Source organism: Lissotriton vulgaris, chromosome 4_1 (genome assembly GCF_964263255.1).
Source record: "Lissotriton vulgaris chromosome 4_1, aLisVul1.2, whole genome shotgun sequence".
Taxonomy (NCBI): domain Eukaryota; kingdom Metazoa; phylum Chordata; class Amphibia; order Caudata; family Salamandridae; genus Lissotriton; species Lissotriton vulgaris.
Genome location: NC_141691.1, coordinates 810,501,702 through 810,519,814, shown reverse-complemented (window position 1 = coordinate 810,519,814; position 18,113 = coordinate 810,501,702). Strand labels below are relative to the sequence as shown.

At 42.7% G+C, this 18,113-nt stretch overlaps 1 protein-coding gene across 2 annotated transcripts in view; it reads left to right on the top strand.

Moving 5' to 3' along the window:
• Positions 1–18,113, top strand: part of MBOAT1 (membrane bound glycerophospholipid O-acyltransferase 1) — a 491,383-nt gene that overhangs the window by 400,124 nt on the left and 73,146 nt on the right. The gene's annotated exons all lie outside the window — the stretch shown is intronic.

Here is an 18,113-nt window from a genome sequence, read left to right as displayed (position 1 = left end):
AGGATCCTTTGCCTTGATGGTCCATTTTTGATTTTCTCAGTAGCAGCTCCACTGCCTGGCTTAACATCCATTGCTTGCAGGCACGCTGTGCCCACCTCCCTTTTTGCTGGGGTCACAAGCTCGCTCCCCCAGAATGCCCCAAAAAAACAGTGTGCAGAATGCCGCCTTGAACAGGCCGATCTCAACTCCACCACCCACTCGAGTGCATCCATGATCGGGGTCATCTTTTTAAAATCCATGGGTCATTTCATGTCCTGTCTCTTCCTTTCCAGGTGCTTCCAGCCTTTCATTGCTGCCCTTATATAGTGAGAGGCGATAAGGTCCTTCACAGTGATCAGTTTGGCAAAATGTGCTACTGCCGCTATGTGAGCTTGTGCCCATAATTTTGACTATTTCTGTTGGTATGCCCATTTGTTGAAACATTCCACGGCTCTAGCCATGGATCTGGAGTCCCCCAGTGTCTGAAGTTCTGTCACCAGCATCACAGTGCTTTTATATTTTGTATATCGTCTTGCTGCACTGGGTGTGAGTGCGTGCTCAGTCAATCTTGACAAGTCTGTTCCGCCACCTTTCACAAAAGTTCCGGTAAAGGGGTAATTTGCTGCTCTGCCTCTGATGCTAGGTTCCTGAACTTGGTCATCTGGAAACAAGAGAGCGCATCTACCAGCGAGTTCTCAATCCCGAACATTGCCTTTATGGCAAGGTTGCCCTCCAATTGTGACTTCCCATATACCTCACGAGCCTCAGTATATTAGGACATCTGGCTGCCCCATTGTTTATTGCATGCACCATCCCTTGATTGTCAGACCAGAGGGCGAGTTTCATTTCGCTCAAATTTTCCCACCAGACCGTTAGAGTCACCACTATGGGGAACAACTGAAGGAATGTGATGGTACCATGCCCTTCCTAATATTGCTCCAAAGCATTGGCTACCTGGTGCATCCATGAAGAAGGGTATTTATCTGGTGGTCACCCATCTTTCTCTCCATATTAGTTGACCATTAAACTCCTCCCGGAATAAGTGCCACATATGGAAGGTTGTTTTTTACCCTTGCCCTGAGCCTAATGAAATGATGCTTCTCCTCCAACTCAGTGGTCAGACGGGTCAGGCGTCTTGAGAAAACTCGCCGGCTTGTATAACCCTCGCTGTTAAGTTTAGTTTTCCAATTAACCCATGTGGTTCCTAAAGTGTGTATCCTTCTTTGCTGTGCGTCTCCCTTAATTCCTTTCTCATCGTGCAGACCTTGTTCTCTTTTATCCTGGATGTGCCTGCTATGGAGTCTAACTCAATCCTGAGGAATACCAGTTTTGTAAAAAGGAGTAAGAAGAAAGGCTAAACACAAGATCTATATTATTTAGTTATCAAAATACATCAGGCTTAAATCTTCACTTAAGATCAATACATGGAAATATACAGAGTGCATATGAAATTAACATGTACATATGACTAGGATTCTTCTTATTTCAAAATATATTTTTTATTTTTATTTATTCTTTTATCATATTTTTCTTTTATTCCTTTTCTTCTTTTTATACTTTGATATTTTTGATAAGTATTATTTTATTTGTTGTAGTGTAATTCACAAAAAACACCAATATTTACAATACATATATATCAACATAAACACAACCACATATGTACAAAAACACAACTCTTGTATCAAAAACAACAATATACAGTACTAAACTGTTATTTAAAAAGATTGAGAAGGAGTTGGTATATTAACAAATAATTCAAAGGCTGGCAGTCGATGCAAACACGACAAGGGTTTCGGCGCAAAAGCCTTCATTAGGGACAACCGCCTCAACTTTCTTTATAACAAAGTGCAAAATACACACAATCAAAAGACCTAAAAAAAAAATTAAAATCCTGAGACAATACTCTTGATATAAATTTGAGCACTTATGCTTCATATATTTGATATCAGTGCAATGTTAAAAGAAGAACACATAATTTTCTAAACAGATGCACAATAGGGTGGAGTGTAGAAGCTCACAGTATATATTTAGACTATCCACCAAAGAGTGTGAAATGGGGGCATAGACATTATGTCCTCATAGAAAAATTTAAATGAAAAGATTGCCCACCTGAAAAAGGAATACTTGAAAGAAACAAGAGTACACACAAGTGATTAAGGGTTCTTTTATGGAGTAGTGGCCAAGGGTAAATTTAAGCAAGAGTGGTAAAGAGATTTATTTTTCGTACATTGACTATCTTTAGCCTAGAGTTCGCTATTTACTTTTGGTGTTCCACAATTGTTAGTAGATTAGGGACCACATCATAAGTATGGTATATCTACCTGAATTGGAGATAACTTGCAACTGGAATACTGGTCTCCAGTATAGACCAACAGGGTTGATGATCCTTAGGTTTTGTGAGCGTCACACAGGATCAGTGTTTCCCTAAAGATGTATACCATACAAGGAAAGGAGAGGAGGAAAAACAAGTTATCCCATTCCTGTGTATTGACGCAAATCAAAATTTCTCAAAGAATATATGAAGTTTTTAAAGTAATATATACCCTTTTATGGAAGACAACTAGGTGTCCGGTGTAGATATTTGAATAATTTAGGTGTCTCATAAGATTTTCAATTTGAAAAAAACAGATAAAAATTCTCTGTGTAAGAAAATGGTTTTATTATTTAGACAGGAAGCAGACACTAGGGGCCCGATGTAGGTCGGTCGGTAACGGCCGAAAATCTGTATTTTCGGCCGTTACCGATCGGTAAATAGGTAAATGGTATGTAGGGGGCATTATTTTACCGAATCGGTAAAATTACTGATTCGGTAATTTTACTGATTCGGTAAAATAATAAATCGGTAAAGTTACCGATTCAGAGCCACCCATATGTAGGTGGGACTCTTTAGAGTCCCAGGAGCCTTAACGAATCGGTATTTTACCATCAAATCCAATTTGATGGTAAAATACCGATTTCGGTGTGCATGCACATGTGTGCATGCACACCTATGCCATGTGACAGGCAGACCTGCCCTTAGGGCAGGTATGCCTGCCACATGGCACCCGAGCCTGTTTTGGGGGTGCCAGAGGGTGTCAAAGTGACACCCCCTGCACCCTTGTGAAATTCGGTATTTACCGATTCGGTAAATACCGAATCGGTAATGCCCATTCATTCCTATGGGCTTCAAAGCCCATAGGAATGAATGGGCATTACCGATTCGGTATTTACCGAATCGGTAAATACCGAATTCATCCAGCACATCTGGAATACCTACATGTCGGACCCATAGATTTACCGATTTTAAATTACCGAATCGGTAAAATTCGGTAATTTAAAATCAGTAAATCTTTTCTACCTACATCTAGCCCTAGATGTCTTTCCTGATTACGTGTTTTTTGGAGTGATTTAAGAAACTTGTTCTTTTCTAGCAAACCTATATATATATATGAAAACCACAATCCTGAAGTTCGAGCAGACACACAGAAATCAGGTACGGACCACAAACGTAGATGGTGCAATAAAGTGCTTTATTCCTCAAGGTATAGCAGCATGATGCGTTTCGACCGGGTAAACCCGGTCTTGATCACATGACATGCTCAAAAAAACCACAGGTCTAAATACTGTCGTGTAGTTCTACCTTAAGCATAGGCATAGAGAAAATACTACAAGTGCAATCAATATGAAAATACAGATCAAGACAAAAGGCAAAAATTGCAGTAAATACAAGAGAAAAAAATATAATAATTCAATCTCACATTAACCACCAAAATCTGTATAAAAAATCAGGTTACAAAATGTAAAATGCTATCCATGCCAAGATTAAAATTATAATATCTTGGCAGTAAAACAGAAAATTGGTGGTATACGGCTAATCCAGGGCAAGTGCCCTTACTATAAAACCAATTAGTCTTGATACTAATACATCAATTCTCCATTGAGGCTAATGATAGGGGCAAGAGAAGAACGAATAATAGTATAAATATAAAAAGTGCAAAGTGTGCAGTACAATCCATATTAAACTCATAATAGATTGCTAAGAGCTAAAATACATATGAAGATCATATGCAGTAGATAGCAGACACTAGAAAGAATAAACTGCAATGTGCTTCAAAAGTGCATAAGTGAAAAAACCGGAAGTAAACAGTATCGCAAATATTCAAAATCAGTTAGCAGCATAAAAAGTTTTTCAAATTTTTCAAAATTTTTCAAAGTGCAGAAAATGCTATATACAAATATTAACCATAAACATATGGCATGATATGCAGGTTCAATATTTCAAATACTCAAATGTATAGAAAGGAAGGAACCAACGACTCACTAGGATACTCAACAAACAATATGTAGTTAAATGAATACCAAACTCACAATCAAGATGAAGTTCACCCGATTCCCATACCCTATTCCATCATGTTAAAAAACGGTAAAACCGAAAATTCTTGTAAAACCAGTTAAAACCACGATTAAGAACAAGGCATAAAAGAATACAGCTAAAATTCACCCGATCAAAAGTGGCCCAGAATTCATGAAAATATAGTAGCAGCATTCAGAGGAATTCAATTATTATGGCTCAAAAGGGGGAAATTACTGAAAAAATTATTACTAAAAGGGACAAGCCTGTCACCTAAAATAAACTACAAAAAACAATCGAACCTAATGGATAAAACTAATTTCATCTAAAAGGTTCATAAAAAATTGTGTAAATCCTCCCCCATGTTAAGACCATTCGGAATTTTTGTGTTAAGAAGTACAATATAAAGGCTCTCCAATTGTCTTAATTTCCTTTCTCTATCACCACCTCTTTTAGAAAAAGGAACCACATCAATAACAAAATATCTCAAATCATTGAGATTGTTGTTGTGTTGTGAACCAGTTTGAAATGACACGCCACAGGATAGTTGGAGTCAGAATTAACTATTGGTTGAAGATGCTGCAGTATACGATTGAACACCTGGAGCTTAGTGCTCCCAATGTACTGCAGATTGCAAGTACATTGTAAGACATAAACAACATGGTCTGTCTTACAGGTGAACAAACTCCTTATCTTGCAAACATCTTGGGAAAAGGCCTCATGATATTCCGTAGTGTTGACTCCAAACTTGCAGGCCCTGCAGGAACTGCATTTAAAAAAGCCCGATCTGTTGGAGAGCCAATTAGATGGTTTGTTAACTTCAGGACTGGTCTTAACAAGGGCATCCCTCATAGAGGGAGCCCTTCTAAAAGTTATAGCTGGAATTTCTCTAAGTAAAGGGGCTAAAGTAATATCTGTTTTCAAAATGGGCCAGTTAGACTTCGAGATTTTTCTAGCTTTCTTCTCTTGACAACTAAAAGTTGTGATAAGTCTAACCTCTGTTTTGTCTTTCTTGATAGAATTATCCCCATCGGATATCACAATATCAGGTGTAGCCACCAAGGTTTTTTTTTCCAATTTAAAACCACTTTGTTCATAGAGTTTTTTAAATCATTTTTATCATAACCTCGAGCCAAAAACCTTTGAAAAGATTCCTCCAAACAAACTTTAACATCTATTTCATTATTGCAGATTCTCTGAATTCTTAAAAACTCTCCATAAGGAATGCTTTTTATAAGATGGCGAGTATGACCACTATGAGCATGGAGAATAGAATTTCCTGCCGTGGCCTTCCTATGCAACTTAGTTCTGATTATATTTTCAACGATATAGATCTCAACATCTAAGAATTCAACTTTTTCATTATTAATAGTGGCTGTAAATTCAAGATTAAGTGTAGCAATCCGTTCTATTTTCTATAGTGTTTGTTTTGAATTCTACATATGGAAAGTCAATATCTTTTTCTTCATTTAGAGGTTCGGTTTGGTATTTTATAGGCAATACTTGTCTGTCAATAATTGCATTACATTTTATTCGGTATAGACTAGAGGAGCTTTCTATTTGTGCAATACATTGCAGATATTTGATTTTTTCCTGAGTTAATTAGTTTATATTACTGCATGGAATATCTTCTTTTTGTATCTAAAAATTGCTGGATTATCTCTCTCTATTAGAAAAAAGAGGAGAATCCCACCCGCGTTTTTTATCAAAGTGGGATATATTCCCACAATACAAGGCCGGAGATCATTGCTTAACTCACCATAGTGTGTAGCGATGTACCGGCACCAAAATTATCAGCTGGATGTGAAACAACAAGGATTGCAGTGAGAAGCTGGTTCTTTATATTGTGAATTTTGTTGCGTCTCAATTGCGTCTGACGTCATCATATAGTAGATTGGTACAGACCTAGAGTTTCTCTTGCTGAATCGTGCACAGCAAAATAAAAAGAGGACTGAACATTGGCATCCATCTTGTAGAGGGTAGGACATGTTTGTTTAGTATATAGCTTTCGATTTTGAGGTTTAGGTGATCTTGACATAAGTGGATCGTGTTATTAAATAGAATCTTTTTGGGAAAATTATGGAATAGGAATTATTTTAATGCCAATAGCCTCATAAAATATTGAAGTTATTAGATTAAAAATGAATCATCAGTGTCCTTGTGGAAGAAAATGCTCCATATTTTTGTCATTTGGATGGTGTATATCATGACTAAAGTTGTCAATCTCAAAAGATTTTCAAAGAATTATTAAAATAATGCGTGGTTATATTTCAACCCTTATCAAGGTTGAATCTGACAAAAAAATCCTTATATTAAGCCCTACCAAATCATGATCAACCATAATAACAAAGGTATTAATAGGGACGAGTTAGAACCTGGGATATTTATTCTGATTGATTACTGAATCAATGGTGCTTTACTGATTATACCTAATTGCTTGTTCCCATGGTATATCCTGGTTAAGTCCTTTCTTAAAGGTATCCAGAGTAAATATCCAATATACCTCACATTTTTTTCTTATGGGTTTGCTACTGTGGTTATCTTTCGCAGAGATTGATTCAAGAATAAACCATTTCATCTTCAGTATGTTTAAGTTTTTCATAGTGTTCCATTACAGGTGCTGACATTTTCTTTGTACGAATCGCTGAGCGATGCTCTGTGAGTTGGATATTGAGGCTGCGGCCTGTTTCACCTACATACCCTAGTCCACAAGGGTAGAGTAGAAGGTAGATTATAGTTTTGATCTTACAGTTTGTCATATTTTTCACCTTAACAGTCTGGCCATTCAGTTGTATGGTGTCACTTTCTATTGCAAGAGGGCAAACTTTGTAGGTACCATATTTATAATTTCCTACAACAGGGGCAATCCCAACAATACTTCTCTGTATTAGTTGCTTAGTTTGGGGTATACATGATCTACATGATCTCACAGCCAGGTCCTTCAGGTTTTTGCTTTTATGATATGCAAACAAAGGCTTTGGTATCTTCAGTTTCCCTATTGACAAGCAAGATATGCCAATTGGAAGAAATTATTTGCCTTATTTGTGCATTCATCATAGAGTGTCTGGTGACAAACACCAATGCTGGCGTACTCTGCTTATTATTATTGGTAAGTAGGTGCTGTCTGTCATAAAATCTTACTCTCTTATACAAGTCTTTCACTAGTTTACGTGGGTACCCTCATGCCAAAATTTTTTCTCTCATGACTGAAGCTTTTAGAGAAAGTTGAGGTGGTTCTCCCTGACGAAGGTTTTTATGCCGAAACGCGCATCGTGTTTGCATCGACCGCCAGCCTTTGAATTATTTGTTAATATACAAACTCCTTCTAACCCCTTTTAAATAAATGTTTAGAACTGTGTATTGTTGTTTTTGATACAAGAGTTGTGTTTTTGTACATATGTGGTTGTGTTTATGTTGATATATATCAATTGTAAATATTGGTGTTTTTTTGTGAATTACACTACAACGTATGAAATAATACTTATCAAAAATATTAAAGTATAAAAAGAACAAAAGGAATAAAAGAAAAATATGATGAAAGAATAAATAAAAATAAAAAATAATTTTTGAAATAAGAAGAATCCTCTCTAGTCATATGTACATGCTTATTTCATATGCACTTTGTATATCTCCATGTATTGATCTTAAGTGAAGATTTAAACCTGATGCATTTTGATAACTAAATAATATAGATCTTGTGTTTAGCCTTTTTTCTTACCCCTTTTTGCATTTCTCCCTACAGCTAGCAAGATTCATTGTTTATAGTAGGGGTTCACTTTTTACCAAATACCAGTTTTGTTGCAAGGCCCATCGTCTTGCCTGCTGCTAGAGGAACACCTAGCTCTGTGGCTAGTTCCTGGAATGCCCTTAGTGTGCCCATGCACCAACCTGTCCCTGCCTGCCCCATGAACAGGAAGTCATTAGGGTAGTGTAGCTTGCCTCCCTCTGAGCGGCCGTTTGTACAGCGCCCATTCTAAGAATGTGCTGAATGGCTTGAAATACAAGCAAGACACCAATCACCCCATTAACATTGCTTTCTCAGAGTATGCAGAGGTGGAAGCTATTGGGGTGTACAGGGAGGAGCTGGAAGACAGATTCATTGTCCGCCTTTGCCATGAGGGACCCTTTGCCTGTCGCCCTTACTAAATGTATGGTGTCCTCTACTGTTGGGCTGATCCCATCATTCACAGAAGCTTCTTCAGGCAAGGAAAGTGGTGTATGAGTCTGAACTGGCCCGCCTCTTTTAACGGTACCACCCCCAGATGTGATATCACCAACCACCTGGGTAATAGTGGGGGATAGGGAGCCCTCTATTTGACCCAGTTACTGCTCCTTCTTAATATTTTGTTGGACTATTTCTGGGTACCCCTGAGCAGACTTCAGGTTTCTCACTGTGCTTGCGATGATGGAACCTTCAGATGGGATTCTAAACCCTTCTCAAAACCTTTCACGAGTAGAGCAGCGTCCTTTCTGTTGTTGTAAATCTTAGCTAACCTTCTGAGCTGGTGTGTGTTAATAGGAGACTTTGTGCAAATGATTTTAAACATTTTTCCATGATCACACTCATATGCTCACCATTTGCAGCTTTGCTGTTGTCCTGACTTCGTCAGTTACGGTCGCTCCCTCCTGCCCCTACTCTCTCCTGCCTCAAGCTGGGTATCGTTTGCGCAGATCCGCTGCTAACCACAGAAATTGTCATTCGCTGCATTATTTGTGTATTTTTCACCTGTATTGTCCTGCCTTGAGATCGTGTGCCCGTGTATTGTTAATTGCTGCATTATTTATCTGTTTGTTTATACCCCTGCATTAGCTGCCTTGAGATCGTGTGCCCGTGTTTGTTGTTAATTGCTGCATTATTTATCTGTTTGTTTATACCCCTGCATTAGCTGCCTTGAGATCGTGTGCCTGTGTTTGTTGTTAATTGCTTCATTGTCTGTTTATTTTTGCTCCCTGCATTGGCATTTGTGTGGCTGCCCCGCGTAGTTATTTGGTCGGTTTCACCCGACCCGGTCGGCGCTTCCGCCCCAGCCGCCATTGCTGTTGTTGTTGTTGTTGCCCAGAGCCCGCCCCCTCCACCACGCACCCGCCTCCCAGCTGCTCCTCCCTCGCCCCTCCCCCCTCCCACTTATGACAGATGCTCTTGCACGCAGCGTTCACGCGCAGCGTTCACGCGCAGCGTTCACGCGCAGCGGCCGCGCCCCATGCGCGCCGAAGGTGCGCCAAAGGTAAGCCCGTCTACGCCTGTCCGCGCCTGGACCGCGCCCAGCGCCAGACCCCCTGCCCCTTGTACCACCTACCCCACCCGGATTACATACGACGCCACCACCCTCTTAGCTCTAAACCCCGGCCGTCTCCCCAACTGCGTCCAAGCCGCTCCTAGACACACCCATGGACCCTTCTCCTGCAACTCCTGCAAGTATGACGGCACCAAGACCAACTCCTCACCCACTAACACCAAACAGAGATCTGACACCAACCACCTAAAATGCATCCTGCTCAACACCCGCTCGGTCCACAGACACGCCATCGACCTTTGGAATCTACTAGACACCATCTCTCTGGACGTCGCCTTCCTAACAGAAACATGGATGAACGCCTCTTCTGCCCCAGACATCACCATTGCCATCCCGGAAGGCTACAAGATCATCCGTAAGGACCGCACCGACCAAACAGGAGGAGGCATCGCTATCGTCCATAAGAACTCCATCCGCATCTCAACCAGCTCAGACGTCAACCTTACCAGCGCCGAACACCTTCACTTCCAGATCCACACCGATCCCAAGACCACACTCAGAGGCACCCTCCTCTACCGACCACCAGGATTCCGTGCACAATTCACTGAAGGCATCACTGATTTTATCACCCCACACGCCCTCCCCTCCGAGGAATACATTCTACTGGGAGACCTCAACTTTCACCTGGAAAAGAGCAATGACAGCAACGCCACCACCCTTCTGGATAATCTCGCCAACCTCGGACTCAAACAACTTGTCACTACCCCCACCCACATCGCAGGTCACATACTCGACCCTATATTCACCTCCAGCAAACATGTCTCCTTCAGTCACACCACAACTCTACATTGGACGGACCACAGCTGTGTTCACTTTAGCTACAATAAGACTACAACTCACAACCATCCTCAACCTACTCTGCGAAGAAACTGGAACAAAACCACCATCGACCAGATCTCCTCATCGCTTCTTCAAAACCCCCCTGTCCACTCCTCAAACCCCGACCAAGCAGCCATTAACCTCACCCAATGGCTATCCAACAGCGCCGACATCCTAGCACCGTTAAAAAAACGCCAAATCAAGCTAGGCAGCAAGAACGCCTCCTGGTTCAACGACGATCTTAAGAAATCTAAGAAACTCTGTCGCTCCCTCGAAAAGGCCTGGAAAAAAGACCCAAACACCAGCACCAGGGACGCCTTCAAAAACGCCACCCGCACACACCACCAACTAATCCGGTCTGCCAAGAAAGCCGCACTCAAAGACCGACTAGATAACAACGCCCACAACAGCAAGGAATTATTCAACATCGTCAAAGAGTTTACCAACCCCTCAGCCAACTCCAACGACATCACCCCCTCTCAAGCCCTCTGCAACTCCCTAGCTTCATTTTTCCACAACAAAATCGCAGACATCCACAACAGCTTCGACAACCGACCCGGAGACCAACCCACCCAACCCTCTGCAGGACCTTCACCCCCCTTGAACATCCTTAATGACTGGAACCCAATCTCCACTGAGGACACCATCCGCCTGATGAACTCCATCCACTCAGGATCCCCCACAGACCCATGCCCTCACCACATCTTCAACAAAGCAGACTCCATCATAGCACCACACCTCCGAGACGTCATCAACTGCTCCTTCAACTCCGCCACCTTCCCGGAAAGCTGGAAACATGCTGAACTCAGCGCCCTTCTGAAAAAACCCACAGCTGACCCCACCGAGCTCAAAAACTACCGCCCCATCTCGCTCCTTCCATTCCCGGCCAAAGTCATCGAGAAAGCTGTCAACAACCAGCTCGCCGCATTCCTCGAAACCAACAAATCCCTCGACTCCTCACAGTCCGGCTTCCGAGCCAAACACAGCACTGAGACCGCCCTCATCACAGCCACAGACGACATTCGAACTCTACTGGACAATGGAGACACAGTCGCCCTCATCCTCCTCGACCTCTCCGCAGCCTTCGACACAGTCTGTCATAGCACCCTATTACAGCGCCTCAGAAACATTGGAATCCAAGGAAAAGCACTGGATTGGATCACCTCGTTCCTCACCGGAAGAACCCAAAGAGTCCGCCTCCCACCATTCAAGTCTGAAGCCACTGAAGTCATCTGCGGCGTGCCACAAGGATCTTCACTCAGCCCCACCCTCTTCAACGTATACATGAGACCCCTCGCGGTCAACGCACGCCAACACAACCTCAACATCATCTCATAAGCTGATGACACTCAACTGATCCTATCACTCACCAAAGACCCGAACACGGCCAAAACCAACCTACATGAAGGAATGAAAGAAGTAGCCGAGTGGATGAAGCACAGCCGACTAAAACTGAACTCAGACAAAACAGAAGTCCTTATCCTAGGTACCTCCCCCTCTGCCTGGGATGACTCTTGGTGGCCAGAGGCCCTTGGAAAAGCACCCATCCCGACGGACCACGCACGGAACCTGGGCGTCATCCTGGATTCTTCACTCTCCATGTACAGACAAGTTAACGCCGTTTCATCAGCCTGCTTCAATATTCTTCGCATGCTCAAAAAAACATTTCGCTGGATCCCCACCGAAACTAGAAAAACTGTCACCCACGCTCTGGTCACGAGCCGCCTGGACTACGGAAACACCCTATACGCCGGTACCACCGCAAAACTCCAGAAAAAACTCCAACGCATTCAGAACGCTTCAGCCAGACTCATACTAGACATCCCGCGTAAAGACCACATCTCTGGTCACCTGAAAAACCTCCACTGGCTCCCCGTCAATAAAAGGATTACTTTCCGCCTCCTAACCCACGCTCACAAAGCACTCTACGAACTTGGACCCGATTGCCTTAACACACGACTCTCTTCTACACCCCCTCCCGCCAGCTACGATCCTCCAACCAAGCCCTTGCTACTGTACCTCGCATCAACAAAACCACCATGGGAGGTAGATCCTTCTCCTACCTGGCAGCTAAAACCTGGAACTCACTTCCCACTCACATTCGCCTCACTCAGAACCACCTAGCATTCAGAAAGCAACTTAAAACTTGGATATTCGACAAGTAATTCCCCCACCCTTCTTCAAGCGCCTTGAGACCCTCTGGGTATGTAGTGCGCTATATAAATCATTTGACTTGACTTGACTTGACTTCTTGTTTGATTACACCATCACCGGGATGGCTGCAGGTGGCAGGTCCTTGTGTTCTAGCTCTTTTTTAGTGACCACTTTCTTTGCTCCCCTACTTGTGGTCCTCTGGCGTTTTGTGGGTCTTTGACCTGGCTCTAGCTCAATGCTCACATCCTCAGTCTCCCCCATCACATGATGAACCTCTGTCCTGTTTGCTGGTGGATCTCCTCATCTTGATGCCCCCAGCTGGCCAAGTAGCCAGTCTTTTTCGTGTTCTCTTGCCAGCTGCAGCATTTCCTTTGCCTGTTGGTGCAGTTAGCTGGGTAACGTCGCCATGTGGCTGTCCCAGGGCTATTTTGCCGCTTGTTACTTGTGGCAAGACTGGGAGGGAGGATGCCTGAGGGAGGCAAAGGGCGGATTCTCTCTTGTGGAATAGTATCCAGCCTCTTCTTCAAACTTGTCCTTGTTTTCGCCCTTGATAATTGTGCACACGAGAGGGAGGGAGAGGTCTGAGGGGGTATTGGGTCAAGTTGCTCTTTTGGAGCTGTTCTCAGCCCCTTCTTAACTCTTGTCCTTTTTTGCTCCCTTACCCCCATTATCCTCTTGCAGCCTCAGTTGTTGCTGCTTCAAACAATATGTAGTGGCCTCCTCTTTTGCCTTAGGCCTTGGTCTGCTGTAAGGCTCTCTCCCCTCTTTATGAGCCGTTATCCAGTGGGGGGAAGGATGCCTGTGAGCCGGGTTGTGGCACGACAGGAGCTGTCCCAGACTCACTCCCTTTTCTGTAGCTCAGTCCCCTCCTTATTGAACCACCAGCAATCTCTCCATTAGTTAGGGGAGTGGGTGGGTGTGTCCAGGGGGCATTGAGCTGGGTCGCGTAGCTGACTCTCACAACCAATCAACAGTGTTCGGCCCACCTCTTACTTAAGAAGAGCCTGGTGGCCCCCGCATGGCGTCCTTGCTGCCCTTAACTGTACCTTACTCTTCCCGCTGACTTCTATTGTCAGCGCAAATACCTGCAGGACCCATGTGGCCCTCTGCTTGTGATGGGCGGTCCCCGCTGTCTCGGGGTGCTGGTCCTCTTTTAACCCCTTGGGTTCCTCCTCTTACCCAGGGTTAATTTCAGGTTGCAGCAATGGTTCTGTTACTTTAAGGCTTCGCGCACAGAGTCGATAGGACGTGGGGGGGGGGGAGCTCATAGGTGGTGCACTCGTTGTCCTGGGCTGCAGCCGTGTGTGGTACATGTCACCTCATTGATCCCGGCAGTGGTGGGACTGGCATTTGTCACTGGTACCAGCTGACACCGACAGGGCGGGTGACTTCTCTGTTCGTGGATCCGGCTGCTGGGTTCCAAATGGCACCACCATTACGAGAGGAGGTAGCTTCTTTTCCGTCCTGCTCGTCGTCATGCCGCTGATAATTTCCTTCCGTTTTTATAGAGCGCTGCCCTTGCTCCTTGTATTGAGCCTAGCCAGGGAGCAGCAACCTTTATAACCTTTGCCTCCCCCAGCCTCTGTTGCTTTGGTGCCCCCACCCCAGTCCCACGCACAAGAACGTCTTCGTGGGGAGACAGCCGCTTTTTAGTGGCCACCGACAGACTCTGGAACACCCTTCCCCTTTCCATCAAAACTTTTCCCACCTACACAACCTTTAGGAAATACCTGTAGACTTGGCTTTTTAATCAATAAGTCCGCTCCGGCGTTTCCATGTCCAGATACATAGTCCTCATGCGCCAAGACACCCCTGGGTATTTGCGCGCAATACAAATCACCTAAACATAAACATAAACATAAACATATAGGTGGGGTTCAGAACCTCACTTGGCTCCTGATTGGCCCAAAGGTTCACGCCCTTCTTGGCACTGTTTCTCCTCGCCCCCCTAGTTCCCTGGGGGGACGTCCCCCTTCCTGCTTGGCGTGATATATCGCCGAAAACCAGTTTTTACGGGCCGGCTCTTCATGCCCACTTCGTTAGCGGCCTCTGCCATTTCTGCTGCATCGATCAGGTTATTTGAATGTTTGCCTTCTCAGTGTCATGCCATGTTTCTCAGTAGTTCCTTTCGAGACACAAGCTTGAACATGATCGATGTTTTACAACTTATATGGCCCAATTGTCACCATTTCCTATTCTTGGCAACCAAAATGTTCTTACACAAAACGTTTATGGATACATCACCCACAGTTCACTATTCTAGAACTCTCCAATTCACCTTGGCAACTATGAATACATTAAATTAGTTAACTTCTCCTGCGCATCCTTTTGATGATATTCTTCCACGTAGACAAAATACCGACTCAATAAACACTTAGAAGAGGTAGTGGATAGTATGTAGGGGAACGACACGCAGCCCAGCTCCATCCTATTTATCCTAATCCTAATATTATCCTTATATGTGCCATACAATTGTAGACTTAGAGAACTGGAATTCATCTACAATATTAAGAATGTAATCAAAATGTTTTGATTTATAGATATTTTCCTTTTTTAGAACAAATTCCATTGATTGATTTACTTAATTTTAACACCCAGTACCTTGATTGTTTTCGTACCTATCTATAAATTCAGCACGTGGTTAAATGGCGAATTACTGCTTCATAACGTAATATACAGATTATGTTGTTGCTAGCAATTTGTGTATATATCATATATTTTAAAACAGTTATACAGCATGTCACCTATTCAAACAACATTTCACTATCTCTGGAAATATCACTGTCTACCACTCCAGGCTAAATTCAGAACAATCATTGCATTCTTCGAAATGTGTTCCCCCAGTTCATTAAATGAAAATAACCATACTTTTATGCCACTTCAGTACTGTAGTCTATTTTACATTTGATCATAGTGCTCTGTTTACTACTAGTTTATTGATCAAAGTTATCATTTTTAACACATTAACAGTGTCATTAGTAAAAATCTGCAGAAACCAAGATTTGCATTAAAGTGATTACAATCAGGAATCTCTGTTCTGAATGCTTTCACCAGATACCGTTTACTATTGTTGTTACAGTAGTGTTATGACTCATTGTAACTGGTGAAAGCTGTACTTACCCCAGGCCGTCCTCACTCCCAAGGCAGATCAAAGAGACACACTGTCATTGCTCTGTGTCCTGACAGCAGTCAGCTTACCGGCTTGCAGTCCTCAGAGCAGGGCCAATCAGCTTTTTAGGTTCATGCAGTTGCGGGGTATTGGTGAACAGAGAGCTCACCCAATCCCAAACTGAATACACCCCAGTATTGAGAGCCACGGACAGCCATCAAGGGTATATGTGTTCGACCAAGCAGGAAGACTTGTTGAAAGTCAGTTGAGGAAGGAGTTTGTTTTACACAGTGTGTGGCTTGCTCCCAGGGTTCCCTTCCACCTACCAGTGACACAGAATTGACACTTTCTAGTACTGGGGTCCTCTGCTCCAAGGCCACCCATTTTTGCACAAAGAAGCAAAGGGGGATGAGACTCAGCTCTGTAAGCAGGTATATAAGAATAGAGAACGAGGAAGGAAGACTGTCAGATGCAGGGTATCTTGGCAGAATGCACACACCTAGTTTCTTTTCTCCTCTTCAGGCAAGTGAGAAGTGGTAAGTGGAAGGTGGGATGATGCTCTCTCTGGTGGTGGTAGTAGGAGAAGCATGCCGCCATTGTGGTGAGATACTTCTGAACAGTTTATTTCCTCCTCCTTCAGAACTTGATGTATACCAAAGGGAACATTAAAGGAAACACACTATACAACAGGATAGATCCTTCTGGAATAGTATAAAGTACGACAATCTGAAAAACCTATACAATTCCCGAAAGAGGATATTAGAGACATTGCTTTTTTATTTTTGTTTATTTGTACTAAATTTCACACATGAGGCAATACCCAGAACTCTGAAACACTCTTCTGCGTAAAATGTATGTGGGGAAAAAAGGCTAAAACGGTAAGAAATTACCATCTCTAAAGAACTTGCTTTTTTGAAGGGGCATACCTACAATGATCTATTATAGTGAAAACTTTGACATAGAGATAAATTCAGGGATGACTGGCGTTCCATACCAAATACAATTCATAAGGCTAGTGCATGTCATTCAGTATGTGTGTGAATTGATAAATACAGAGACAACTATCAATTAAAAAAAAGAGTTGGGTACATTGTTTGATTATAATATGTAATAACATTCTTTTTAAGTGTTATATTTTGTAACGATTGATATACTGTGAATGATCAAATGGCTGCTTAATATGAGTAAGCAGAATCGTAGAAGTGATGCGAAATCAAAGAAATGGCAAGATGGTCAAGGTTTTAAAACCAAAATGGATTTTTGTTCGGGTTTGTGAAACATGAACTCAAGAAATTGATAGACTATTGGATTATCATCACCCAACCATATGGTTAGGATCAGTTGAGAAGATTATCTCCAAATATGCTGTTTTTGAGAGAGAATCCTGGAAAAAATGAGAGTTAGATCCAGACTATCTACTGTCAGTCTGCCCACTTACATCAGACCTAGTCGTCCGTGGAAAAATCTCTCATGCACTTGTGAGACCACAGAGATGATTAAAGCAGTCCCTTTGTCTTTACCTTTAGTAATCAGATTCTGTTTCTAGAACAGGTTCCCTGGGTAATGTGCACAAGTTACCAAAAAAGCAGATTTCTCTCTCGAACAGCTGCAGAAAACATAGTTTTTGTGAGATCTTCAAAAGACCCAAAAATGAAAGTGTGGCCAAATGTTTCAAAACTATAATAATAGAAATAATACAATTGTTATTTGATCAACTTTTCCACACAACAAAAGTGAAGAAGACTATCTGAAATCCAAAAGGACATTGACTATTGTCAGTGAGATAATTTCGGTGGGGAGGGGGGGGGGGCGGGGGGGGGGGGAGGTTTAACACCGATCCAGGAATGCTTACTATCAAGGGAAGGGCGACTGGCACCATAAATAACGTATAGGATATTGGAGATAGAGCGTGCTCTTCTATATTAATGGAAGGGAAATACCCTGTCCCTTTGCTGGGAGCCCAAAATCCACCAGCAAAGTGGCTGTTAAGAGACTTCTGAAAAACAAACATTTTCCTATGTCCAGGGAGGTGGCAACATGATGACAAATGCAACCCCTAATGTAGGAAATTCACAATACATCCGAAAGCACATTTGAGAACGTTTTGCATATTATAGAGCAACATTAGCTAGAGAGTGGAAAAAGAGTTAGTAGCACAGACATTTTTACGAAACATAATATTTTGCCCTTTACTCGCCTTTACAATGAGCATTAAAGAGTTATGATTGTTCCAAAACTAATAACACTATACCTCTGTCATGTATTCAAGAACAAATATTAAAACATAGATCTTTTAAAGAGAAAGGTTTCTACACAAACTGCAGTGTCAGTTCACCTTCAAGGTATTTGCCTCTCAGGTCAAAAGGTGTGACTGTTCCACCTCTGTCCTCAGATATTTTTAGCAGGAGAATATGCCCTCTCTAGAACA